The sequence below is a fragment of the Malaclemys terrapin genome, chromosome 1 (assembly GCF_027887155.1).
Source record: "Malaclemys terrapin pileata isolate rMalTer1 chromosome 1, rMalTer1.hap1, whole genome shotgun sequence".
Lineage (NCBI taxonomy): Eukaryota > Metazoa > Chordata > Testudines > Emydidae > Malaclemys > Malaclemys terrapin.
The window spans coordinates 35,394,935-35,408,960 of NC_071505.1; positions in this window are offsets into that span (position 1 = coordinate 35,394,935).

Sequence of the window (14,026 nt, forward strand, 5' to 3'; positions counted from 1 at the left end):
TAATGTCCAACTAAACCTTCCTTACTGCAACTTAAGCCCATTGCTTCTTGTCCTATCCTCAGAGGTTAAAGAGAACAATTTTTCTCCCTCCTCCTCATAACAACCTTTTTTGTACTTGAAAACTGTTACTATGTACCTTCTCAGTCTTCTCTTCTCCAGACTAAGCAAACCCATTGTTTTTCAATCTTCCCTCATAGGTTATGTTTTCTGGACCTTTAATCATTTTTGTTGCTCTCCTCTAGACTTTCTCCAATTTGTTCCCAACTTTTCTGAAATGTGACTCCCAGAACTGGACACAATATTCCAGCTGAGGCCTTATCAGCATGGAATAGAGTGCAAGTATTACTTCTCGTGTCTTGTTTACAACACTCTTAATACATCCCAGAATGATGTTTGCTTTTTTTCAACAGTGTTGCACTGTTGACTCATATTTAGCTTTTGATCCGCTATAATACCCAGATACCTTTCTGCAGTACTCCTTCCTAGGCAGTCATTTCCCATTTTGTATGTGTGCAATTAATTGTTCCTTCCTAAGTACGTTGCATTTGTCCTTATTGAATTTCATCCTATTTACTTCAGACCATTTCTCCAGTTTGTCCAGATCATTTTGAATTTTAATCCTATCCTCCAAAACACGTCCAACCCCTCCCAGCTTGGTATCATCCGCAAACTTTATAAGTGTACTCTCTATGCCATTATATAAATGTACCTTCCTTTATGAATCAAAGGCTAATTAGGTTTTTCAGTTGATTGTCTGATATCCACACAGGATTCTCAGAGGTTCCGGACCTGTGTTGCTCATGAAACAAATATGACTCAGTATTGGCTTTATACATTTTATTAAAACATTTAAGCAAACATAAAATCAAGAAAATATATCACCAAAGCTAAACTACTGTTAATAACACTAAGCAAATCTAAGAAAAAAGCAGGATAACTATCAAATCGAGGTTAAATACAAAAAAAAGTGAACAAGTTAGATTCAATATTGGATTGGAATTAAATCATGAAATGAGTTACATCATCTAATTAATATTAATTATCAATCTCTACACATTCTAAAGAGGATTACAAGAAGGTGATAAACCCCAACTAAAGAGCTGTACCAAAGTCAATCTGGTCTAGGGCATAGAGCTGATTAAGGCTACATCTAGTCTACATGCCAGTGTCGGCGGTGTGTCGTGTACATGTAGCTACACGCCACAGTGAAAAGCAGGCTGAGTTCACTCCGCGGTTTGTAGCTACACGTGTCAGTGAAAGACTTCAGCAGCGGGCGGGCCGTAGAGAAAGGTTTCAGCAGCTCCCCATTGTCTGAGCCTTGCACTGTAGTGAGCGTTTTCCTGCTGCCTCCCCATGGCTGGATTCTCCCTGTATCAGAAAAGGGCTTCAGCTGTAGAGAGCTGCCTGAGCCTTTCCCCACTGCCTGAGTCTTTCCATGCAGTAGGGAAGGGCCTCAGAAGTAGGGGGCTGGTGGAACCTTTCTCTGCTGCCTCCCCACTGCTAGAGTTTTTCCCTGTGTCAGGGAAATCTCCAACAATAAGGAGGCAGTGGGATGCTACACTGCTAAAAATAGCAGTGTATGTAGAGAAGCACGACTTGGGTGAGTAGTGAGCTGTGTATATGTTCTCAGAGCCACACCCTTCAGGCATGTCTCTACTCTACTCTCCTAAGCTCTGCCTCACTGGCAACACTGCTATCTATATCCATGCTAGGGAAGCTACATGGGTATGTATGACTGGGGTCCCAATGGGAAAGAGCTATGATCACTCAATTAGGTGAACTGCAAAGAATAGGGCAGACAATCACTATAAAGCTAGTGGATATTCCAATACTTAGATTTATCAAGACAGCATAAAACAGCTTCTTTATTACCTTTCTGCAGGGATCGGCAACCTTTGGCACGCGGCCCACCAGGATAAGCTCCCTGGCGGGCCGGGCCAGTTTGTTTACCTGCCGCGTCCGCAGGTTCGGCCGATCGCGACTCCCAGTGGCCGCGGTTCACCATTCCAGGCCAATGGGGGCGCCGGGAAGCAGCGCAGGCCGAGGGATGTGCTGACCATGTGCCAAAGGTTGCCAATCCCTGCCTTACTGGTTACTCAGAAATCCAAACAACACAGTTCCCTTAAAGTGATCCAGCCTCAGGCCTCCATCCAGGTACCTAAGTCAAATATGATAAAGATTCCTGAAAATCTTATTTCATCATACAAAAAAAAAGGTTGTACCAATCCCAAAGGATCGGACACATTACCTCCCAGGTTACTGAATGTTTCAGGCCTTACTCAAATACATGCTGCAGCCAATTCTTATTAACTAAACTAAAATATATTAAAAAGAAAAGAGAGAGTGTATGGTTAAACAATCAATATACATACAGACATGAATTCAATTTTTAAGGTTCAGATTCATAGCAGAGATGGTGAGCTTTGTAGTTGCAAAGAATTCTTTCAGAAATAGTTCATAGGTTATAGTCCAATGTCATTGCAGGGTGTTCCAGTTTAGGACTGGGATCTCAGTCCTTATGGCCTAAGTTTCCCCTGTATGAAGCCTCAAGCAGATCTGAGATGACAGAATCAGGACCCAAGGATCTTTTATACAATGTCATGTCCTCTTTGACAAATTGGGAGTTCCTCCGGGAACAAAGGATAATTAAGGTGACTTTGAAGGAGGTCTGTTACCTGTACTTAGCTATAGAATTAACATAAGGCAATTTGCTTGTTCCTCCACCGTTCACAGATTATTTGCTATACATTTCAAATAGAGATGAATACAGAGATATCCCATGTTTACAATTCATTTAAATGCTAGGATATCTTTTGATCTCTGAATTATCAGAATACAGCATAGACAGGGACTGTTGATTACATTGTCGACCCTACTCATACATATGTAAATACACAAAAACACAAACATTATCTTCCCACATGCCTTTTGGGGGTTATTTATTTTACAGGATATTTAACCCTTTATAGTGATGCATCACAGTATGTATGCCACACACTTTCAAAAGAAACGTGAAGTGTAAACGTAACTTATATGTCTTAATCTTGAAACCAAATTATCATACAATGACTGGACCACAAGCTCAGAGCCAATTATCAAGCTTTCTTCTTAGAATTGTATTCTTATGTTGTGATTAACCCTTTCCTCTCCCCTCTCCCCCACCCTCCAGGAGAGAGAGATTATAATACAGACGTTAATCAAACATGGATGATATCAGAAGTTTGACAACCCTTGTTTACCAGAAATTCCAGGTGACAATTTCAAGTCTCTTAAAGTTTTTCAACATAGAACACACTCTAATGAATAGTCTTATGCAACAATATTTAGGGCTGTTTAAGTCTGGAGAGTTTTTCTTTCTGGCATCTTCTCCTTGAGGACTTTATGGGTGTTCATACACACAACCACATTTTCCCACCCTAAAATTAAAGGATATAAAAGGCTAGGACATCTCCCAGCAAATAAAAATGAAAGACAACAATAGAAAAGAGGAAAAATAAGATATGGAGAGGTTACTTACCTTGTAGTAATTGGAGTTCCTCAGATGTGTTGTCCCTATGTGCAGTTCATTTCAGGCTGCTCAGGCACATGGAGTGCATGCAAAAACTGATGTGAACTGCACATAGGGGCAATCATTCAAAGAAGAGAGGTTTTCAAATTGTTTGGCTCTCACGGTCTTCTGGACTCTCCGAATAGGAGCTGGGACTGTCGTCAAAGAACCAGACTGTGATATTTTGCTGACCAGCACTTTTAGCTAGTGGGAGATCCTCAGGTGCAGGGAGACTGACCAAAGGCTGGTGTCACCTATGAGATGACATCTTGACTTCTTCTTCCCAAGATAGCCAGGCCTTGGCCATTCTGGAAGGGCAGTTTTCAATCAGGTAGCTCATTGACTTCACAGGTATCTTGGCCTTGATTTTTACAGTTTGTAAATTTTCCTTACTCTGCCTTTCAGTGCCTCCCTCCAGAGCCTTCAGACAAATTAGATGGAACACCTACTTTGGAGTCATGCAACTTGGTTCAATCAAGTTCAAATGAGCTTACGTCAATTTTGGAAAAGTCCCATTTCAATCAGCAATTTTAAAAAATATGTAGTGTTTTACATACTAAAGAGACTGTAAATCTTTGGCAACCACTCCCCTTCCCTCTGCAAAATGTCAAAAATCCAGATGCATAGGACAACTTTTGAGGAAGCTGGCATAGTATTACCCCCCTGAATGCTAGGTTCTTGAGATGACACTTGTGTAAGATTTTGTGTAAACTTGTGACAAAAAGTCCTATAAAAATTGCAGATTGGTTGGGTTCTTTTTCAACAACCAGTCACTCATTCATTCACTCATGCATTCATCCATCACCAAAATTTAAAATAAAATTGGAAAAGCTCATTTTCAATTAAAAAAAAGACAATTTACAGTAACTTCTCTATTTTGGTATTCAGCTATAAGTCAAATAGCTTATCTTCTGTAATTGTCATCTTGATAGGGAAAGGTTACTTTAAAACCTAGCATGATGAAGCTCATTAAAGAACAGGTTTCAGAGTAACAGCCGTGTTAGTCTGTATCCGCAAAAAGAAGAACAGGAGTACTTGTGGCACCTTAGAGACTAACAAATTTATTAGAGCATAAGCTTTCGTGGACTACAGCCCACTTCTTCGGATGCATATAGAATGGAACATATATTGAGGAGATATATATACACACATACAGAGAGCATAAACAGGTGGGAGTTGTCTTACCAACTCTGAGAGGCCAATTAATTAAGAGAAAAAAAACTTTTGAAGTGATAATCAAGCTAGCCCAGTACAGACAGTTTGATAATAAGTGTGAGAATACTTACAAGGGGAGATAGAGTCAATGTTTGTAATGGCTCAGCCATTCCCAGTCCTTATTCAGTCTCAGAGAGACTGCTGAGCTAGAATTGATATGCAAACTAGACACAATCAACTCCGGTTTGAATAAGGACTGGGAATGGCTGAGCCTTATTCAAACCGGTACTCCTGTTCTTCTCATTAAAGAAATAATTTAAAAAAAATCATAGATGGTCTGTATTGCCACATATGCTATTTTTTTCACATACCATACAGTGCAGTGATATTGCAGCAATATGCATGCATTGTATGCTTTTAGTTGCTTACTGCTTAGTTATTAATCTGGTGCAGTCACAAATTGCACAGGGCAAGTATTATAATGAGAGCACCTAAATGCACTTTAAAGCAAAGTACTTGTGTCATTGTTAGTAACTAATTGGCTAGGACATATCATTAAGGTTAGATCAGAAGAAAGATGAGATTTTACATCTAAAAAACTTCATGTTGTGTCTCAGGCCTTTCCAGAATTTTTGAATTATATTTAGATTTACGGAGTATTCTTTACATAGATGTTGTTATTTAGAGTACATTGTCTAAGACTTACTGTAATACAGTGTAATTGAGATGATCCACGCTGTTATGAAATACTGAACAGGGTCATACCTTACATAATCATCCTGATTTTTGAAACCAGTAGGAAATCTCTGAAACTGACCCGACTTCACCTCTAACATTTTTAAAAGGGATAAAAGAAATGCCATTCAAATTAAAGAAATGAGGGTTTTTTAAAAGCACATTGGAGGCCTCTGAATTGTAGCTTCATCTCATTCTCAACAGGATTATGAGGCCCTGGAAGAAGTTCCAGATGATGAAGAGAGGGGAGTGAAAGTACAGCAACAAAGTCCTGCAATGTGCTGAACAGAACTGGTTGAAATTTTCTGAACAAAAACGGGTTTTGTTGTTGTTGAAAAATTCATGTAAAAGCGAGATTAATACAGAGAAAAAAGAGGACAACTGAAAAATAAACAAATATATTTGATTTCAAAAAATGAGGGGGGACTGATTTTTGGGGGGGGGGGAAGTCCACTTTGAACCATGCAAAATGAAAATAACTTGACATTTAAACATTTTTCTGAATAATGGTGTTTCCATTTTTTGACCAGCTCTAAAACTGAATGGTTTTGCTTCCATTAATGAGAGTGGGACAGGAGCATGCTCAGCATTTCACAGGAACTCAGCCATTGGAGAACCAGGCCTGAACCCCAAACCTGCTTTCAGAGTTAATTAACAATCTGAAGCTTTGCCTGGGTTCACTGAGATTTGCAAAGCTTTTCTGGTGATTTCATGCTAAGTTCCTGATGAAATCCATCCACTGTTCATAGTTTCAAGTGGAAAATTTGGTGGCACCACAGCCATCAGGGATTTATATGGCTGGCAATATGTTGTTGCCATTCTGGGTTCCAGTCTCTTATGCTGCAGAGCCCTCAATATTAAAAACCAATATACTCAGTTACTGCTCTTCCTCAAAGAACTAACCATCTAAACAGACAAGAGATACAAAAGCCTGAGTTCAAGAAAACATCCCTACTCCGGAAAGGCACTTAAACTTGTCTTATTGAAGTCTATAGGTCTTAAACACATGCTTAAAGTAAAACATGCTTAAGTGCTTTCCTGAATAGGACCGGATTTAAGCACATTCGTAAGTGTCTTTCTGTTTTGGGACCAAAGAAAGAGAGGAAGGAGGTATTATTATCACCACAGAATTGATAAGTAAAGTACCAGGACAGTTTTCAATATTTTGGACACTATTTCGATTTTCTGTGACCTCAGCTATAGAATAGTTAGTTCATACATTTTTAATGTTATTTGCTAGGATGCCCTGAGCTAATCATTTATTCACACACTATGGAAACTCTTGATATGCTGATGAAGAAAGTTCATTTTGGAATTGGCGAGTACCATACTGGTCACCAAATGAGAGAATACTGCTTGATTCTGGAGGATAGAGATTTGATGCTAAATGACAGATTTTCTAAAATATCTTATTAATCTAAGAGGTTAAATGATAGGTTCAACCACCCTTCTCCCAACTCATCGCTTTTCTCTGGTTTACTATTTGTGTAATTTACATAATGTAATTTTATGAATGAATTGGGGGGGGGCAGAGGAATTAGTAGAAAAGTCCTAATCTATTCACTTGTCTCTGGTTAATTAATGTATTGTAAAGTATGTATAAACTTTTTTTAACTTGGTGGGTTTGGGAGAGAATGGATGATGTAGAAGGATAGCAATAAACATGGATACTTCCCTGTATTTTACTGATTTGAGGGCAGCTCACTAGTGACTGAGAGTCTCTATCCTGCAATAACTCCTTCGCTCACTATCTCAGTCAGGATTACGAGGCATGAATGAGCAAAGAGGATTAGCTACTCCACACTTAGAAGTGGTCCCTCCGAATCATAGACACATTGATATGCTCTATGTGACTGGTAGATAGATAGGATTTCAGCTTCCAGATCTGATAATCTCATATCTTTTGGGGGGACTGGATGATTTTAGGGGATTGATAATGGGATTTCAGTGACTTTCATTTGTGCATTAATAGTTCAAACCCAGCCCAGGCCAGCAGCGACTGAAAATAATAGCTATCCAATGGCTACTTGGGGGTAGTGCGAAATGTATTTCCTGGGATAGACAGGTCCCTATCACAAAAATTGCCATTGCAATTTGTAGTGATTGGCATCTTTGCTGAAAACAGTCAGTAGAAAGGACAATGTTTGAATAGTCAGGAATACTGAAATATATCCTCATATTTAGTCTCAGAACAGATCTGAACAGCATGGCTTCATTCTGTGTGAGGCCTTTGTTCTGAGTGGACTAGACTATTGAAATTCCATCCCACCAGGACTTCCAGCAGAATTTCTCTGTTGTTTACAGCTTGTTCAGAAAGCAGCCACACATTTGCTCATCGGCTTGAGTGGCTGTGATGTTACTATGCATTTCCTGTGCTCTTTACATTGGTTGCCTATGAAGTGTCCCTGAGGGTGTTTAACAGTGTGGAAGGGAGCTTGGGTCCTCTGTCTACCATCCAGCTCTGGGAGCAGAAGAGGCGCTGCCCTTCCCCTGGAGCTGGAGGGGAGGCAGAGTAACCCCATATTCTGCTTCTCCATTCCCTGGAGGCAGGGAGGCAAAATGCTTGGTGCTCTGTCTCACCATCCCCTGGTGCCATCGGAGGGCAAGGAGGTGACGAGCACCCAGGCATTCTGCATCCCCATTCCCTGGAGAGGGGGGAGGAGCTGGGGAAATCTGCCTGTGGTTCAGTGGAAGTTTAAGCTAATCTGTAATAGATTCAGTGAAACATTTTGCTTTGCTAAATTGGCTTTTTCTGACAAAACTAAGTTTCATCAGAAAATTTCTGACCAGTTCTAGTCCTGATTGGTATTTCTCTGCCTTGTATACCCCTTTATGTCTTGTGTCAGTAGGCCGAAGTGTGTGGAATTCTCTCTTTCCTCAGACATCTGTCTCGGTTCTTCCCCCCGCCCCTAATTGTGGTTTTCAAAGGCGCTGTCATAAACGTACAACTAAGGGTAGCATAAAATCCCTCTTTACCCTGTAAAGAGTTAATTCCTCTTTTACCTGTAAAGGGTTAAGAAGCTCAGATAACCTGGGTGACACCTGACCAAAAGGACCAATAAGGGGAGAAGATACTTTCAAATTTGTGGGGGAAGGTTTTAGTCTGTGTCTCTCGGAGCCAGACAAGAAACCAGGACAGGAAAATTATATCTCTTTAAGCATATCTAAACTAAGCATCTAGTCTGGCAGAAATAGTATGTAATAGCAGAAAATAAATGTGTTAGATTACCTTTTGTTTTAGCTTGTGAATGTTCCCTGTGCTAAGAGGGAGGTTTATCCCTCGTTTTGTAACTTTAAGGTTTTGCCTAGAGGGGAGAGCCTCTGTGTTCTTGAGTCTTTTGTTATTCTGTAAAGTACTTACCATCCTGATTTTAAAGAGGTGATTCTTTTACCTTTTCGTTAATTAAAATTCTTCTTTTAAGAACCTGATTGATTTTTCATTGTTCTTAAGATCCAAGGATTTGGGTCTGTGTTCACCTGTACCAATTGGTGAGGATATTATTCTCAAGCCTCCCCAGGAAAAGGAGTGTAGGAGCTTGGGGGGATATTTGGGGAAGGTAGGGCTCCAAGTGGCCCTCCCTGAATGTTTGTTTAAATCACTTGGTGGTGGCAGTGATACTAAGGCTAGAAAGGAATTTGTGCCTTGGGGAAGTTTTTAACCTAAGCTGGTAAAATAAGCTTAGGGGGTCTTTCATGTGGGTCCCCACATCTGTACCCCAGAGTTCAGAGTGGGGAAGGAACCCTGACAGGTGCTGTTCATTATGAACCCCTATTTATTTTCCACCCCCACTGTTCTGATTTGTGTTAGCTCCCCTTCCGTTTTTGATTTCATAACCATCAGAGAATGGATTTCTCATGGTTTTTGTTGTATTTTGTATTCTACTGAACCACTTCGTCCACATCCAATTATGGAGACTGTGGGACTGGCCCCCAAAGCATGCTGATCTTCCAAGAGGCATTGCATCTCCACGCCCCACTCATTGGCACTATGGCTACATTGAAACTTCACTGCCAGCTGTGTGCCTACTGCACCAGCCCACAGAATCCCTGGTAAAGGGGAATCCCTTTTGTAATGCAGGGTGTGGAGATATGTGTGTCTCCTCCCCATTGCCATCCTGGAGTGGACAGGAGGGGCATGGAGGAGGAGGCACATATTTCTACTATTCTGTTATTACAATTAATTGCTAAAGCATCATCCAATCAGAAAATCAGTCAAGTTTGTTCTGAGTGGTCATGCCAGGGTAGGATGGGAGCATCTCAGCTTAACTACTAGTGGATTTCTGAATGGAAACCTCTGTGGTATATTTTTGTAATGTTGGATGATCCACTGTTAACTTCTTTCTCTGGCTTCTTACTCCCTTTAGAGGGGTTACGCCTGATCCTGCAAACTCGTATTTTGGGAGCAAGTCCTACAGCTGTCATTGGGGATGAACACATGAGTAAAGAGTACTCAAGTGAATAGAGGCTTGGATCTATTAGGCACATTCTAATACTACCTAGCCTGTAACCCCTAAATGTCCCTCCTTTCCTAGGTAGCTTTTGCAGTGAAAGACCCATGAAGTGAATCTTGAAGGGTTTTGCAGTAGTGGTTCCCCTCTCATGGGCTTTTCCGTGAGAGGAGAGCACTGGCAGAACATAGATGATTAGAAAGGTATTTATAGAGTTACCAGTAAAATACAAACACAACACACACAAATTTTCCCTATTAAAAATATACTTAATTACCCCAAGTGGAACATCTGTTACATTTAATCTGATGATAGATATAAAGGGACCAAAAAAGGCCTAATTAATCAGAGTAATTGAACACAAAGTTGAAAGCTGTATCTATTAAGCAGGAAAGAAGGATGACAATATCCTAAGTGCTATATGCATTATTAATTGTTATATCAGATTCTATTAGCACAACTGGACTGAAAGATCTGTCAAAGTTGTCTTCATAAACAGCTATTTTCAGTAATCATAAATCAGTTGTTAAAACTTGCTCTAGGCAAAAACTTGACATACTAAATCTCATCTCTAAAATTATTTTATTTTAGTCAGATTCCTATCGCCAGGAACCAATTTAACCTTTTAAAAAATATAAGTACTGAAAAAAAAACAGGAATTCACTAGCTTTGGGTGACTCTTTTGCACTTGGTGCTCAGAAAAAAAAAAAGACCATGCTGTGTTTTTTCTTTTTGGTATGATGTTGCACAATTAGTCTTTAAAGTGGGCATTTGGTACTTAAAAATAGTAAATATCAGGAATTAACCAGTGAAAATTGACTGTGGTGCATGCACTGTAACTCTTTAACAAATGTGTATGTTCAGACAACTTTTAAATGCAGATTATATAATACTGAGCATTTATATAGCCTTACACTTGTCAAAGCACTATACAGACAGCAATTAAGCTTCAGGACATCCCTGTGACAGAGAGAGAAAAGGATTTTACCCCTATTTTATATATGGGGAAACTGAGAGAGGTGAAGTGGTGTGCTCAAAGTCACACAGAAGGTCACCAGCTGAGCCAGAGCTAGGATTACAGTGCAAGCCCATCTGACTTCCAACCGATGCTTCTTGCTCCAGATTACATTGCCTTTAGCATGCCCTTTACAGTTACCTTGTGAATGGACCGAATCCTGCATCTGTCCATGCGTGGAACTGCCACTAAAGTCAATGGAAGTGCCATGGCTTAGACTTATTTCTGTACTATTGTACTACCATAAAAACGAACAAACAAACAAACAAGGGTTGTTGCACTTTAAATGTCCCTTCCATTTTGAAAGAGTCTTCTGGCTTAGAGGAATGCCACTGGAACCAGTAATATCTCTCAAAATGGAAGAACCTTTTTAATGGTGAATATGGTATGTTAAAATATTTCTTAGAGTATGTTTAAGCCCATGCATAAAAGAAAGTGCATTAAATGTTGTGAGGAAAATTCTCAAAACAGGCTGCCTAAAATGGATTGAGTAAAACCTACATTTGCTTTTTAGATGGTCTAATGAATGAGGCAATGAACTGGAACTTAGAAGACTTGGCTTTGATTCCAGCTCGGCTCCATCCTTCCCCTTTGACTTTGGGTAGATCACTTAAATCTACCTACTTTCCCATTTATAAAACGGGGCTAGTACTTCTCTACTTCAGAGGGGTAGTATGAGGATACAAATCCATTAATGATTGTGAGGTAATTGTCTCAGGCAAATTCTGTCCTTGGATGAGACTCTCTTTATCTTAAGGGAGACATACATCTGAGGATAGATTCAGGGCTTCTGTCATTAAGTCACCATATTGACATTGTTAGTTTATGGTATAACAGCTTGCAGAACAGTACGTAAAATTACCTACCATGGGCCTGAGGAATGCCCGAAGAAGGCCCCAAATGAGCTACAATACCCAGGTATAATAGGGTGATTTAAGGTACACATAATTTCTTCTGAGTTATAGCACTTATTCTGAGTATGTTTGCGTTAGTGAGTTTAAATCCGTTCCTTAAAAACTATATTAAATTATCTTGCTAAATTAATTCACAATATTCTTGTTAACAACTTAAGTTACAGTACTATAAAATTTCATTCCCACACCTGCTATAAATTTATTTACTGCTATCCATAGCATAGTTTTAAAACTCATTGTGGCATCATCTGGTAAGTGTTTTCATACTCAGACATTTTTAACATCCTTCATACTAAGCTATTAGGAAGTTTAACTGTAGCTAGTAACCATTTCATCGATACAAATAAAGCATTGGCTTCATAGAATGCACCTTAATTTAGAGGGTAACTGAAGAAATGCAATCAATGAGTAACTCACTGAATAAGCACACTCAATTAATGCTTTTAAATGTTTAGGATTTGAACTGTTTGAAAGACTAAAATGAAATACAGATCCACAGCTTCAGATTTATATCTTGTATTCTGAAGTAATTGACATGGAGTTCTAATTTTTCTACAGCAATGTGTTCTGCACTCATGTTATATTTTATACAGTTTATTCTGTAATACAGAACTGTTTATTTTAGCACAAAAGAGGCCAGCCCCATATTCTCACTACATTATTTTTGCACTCCCGGACTACTTCTGCAGGTGACTGCTGTTGCATGCCTGTGGATAGAAATAGTAGCTGCAAATTAATGATCACTGATTTTTCACACCATTGAATATAGTGAAAATTAGGGACAGATCCTCAACTGCTGTGAATTGGTGGAGCGCCACTGAAGTCAATGTAGCTGATTTACACCTTCTGAGGATCTGGCCCATGACAGTGACTATCTCTAGTCCTATAGTAATATGTATATGTAAGTGTGTGTTCTGGAGAAGGGCAATCTGCATCTAAAAACACATAATCAGGGACCCACTCCCTTAAGTTTCTGTGAGTTGAGAAGATCCAAAAGCAACTGATAAAGCAAGGAAGGTAAAAGTGCCAAATCCAAGGCACTGTCCCCAATTTGCCCTTTAAGTCCCTCAACAGGATCAGGCTCTGCAAGTGCAGAGAGGCGGGCTGGAAACAGTCCTGGTGGTATGCCACTTTGTGCCCCCATCCCCACTCTACCCTACAGGGATTCCAGGGGCAACATAAGCCTCAGCATGCACTAGTTCCACCACCAGCCCTAGCAGCTGCACATGTGCATACATCCCCCACATTCACACAGCAGATACAACAGATTGAAACAGGAAGGGAGCTCTTAGCACCTGCTCCAAAGAGAAGGGAAAGCTGCTTACCCAAGCACAGGAGACAAGGAGGGGCACCTTTCCGCTTTCAGAAAAGAGTGGGAGTTGCACTCTCCCCACACTTTAGCCCTTCACACACACACTGAGAGAAGCTTGAGAGTAGCAGTCAGGAGCACACTGCAACAATGACTTGGTGGAGGCTGAGCTGCCGGAATGGCAGGAATAATGGGGAGGAAAGCAGTGAGGATGTATCCCGGAAACCAAAGTTTTCCATGGCACAAACCCTTCCCCCACTCTGTAGTAGAAGGAAACTATCATTTGCAGTGTCTGAGGGTTCCAACTCCCCATTTTGCATCCTGCGTGAGACTGACCTATGTTCTCTGAAACTCCCATTGGCTCAGAGGGCAGGATTGGTCCTCGATATGGAAGTTGAGCAGCACATGTTTGCTGCTGGGGCTTGACACAGACTGAATAAATGTTGACAAGGGTGTCTTTTAGTCCCAAAACAACAGCATTAGAGATTACAATAAGTAACATGATATAAATCTGATTTTCAGATAACCAGATACGAGCAAACAATTAGCTTTGCTTTTTCATTTTTAATGCATGCGTGACTGACACTGTGCCTTCAAATGTTGCTTAGATTTACAACAGTAAACTACAAGTCACAATTACCCACCTTAATATTACAGAATTAACAGTGGTCTTATTTGTGGCTTATAGGCACAGCCTACAGTAGGGGTTGTTGCAGAGGCACACTGCCCCAACAAAAGCTCCTAAACATATTGGGTACCTCTACACTGGAGCTGGGGGTGTAATTTCCAGCCTGGGTAGACATACACCTGCTTGTTTTGATCTAGTTAGCATGCTAAAAATAGCAGTGTAGCCACAGTAGCACAGGTAGCGGAATGTCCAAATACAGGACCCTCTGAGACCCT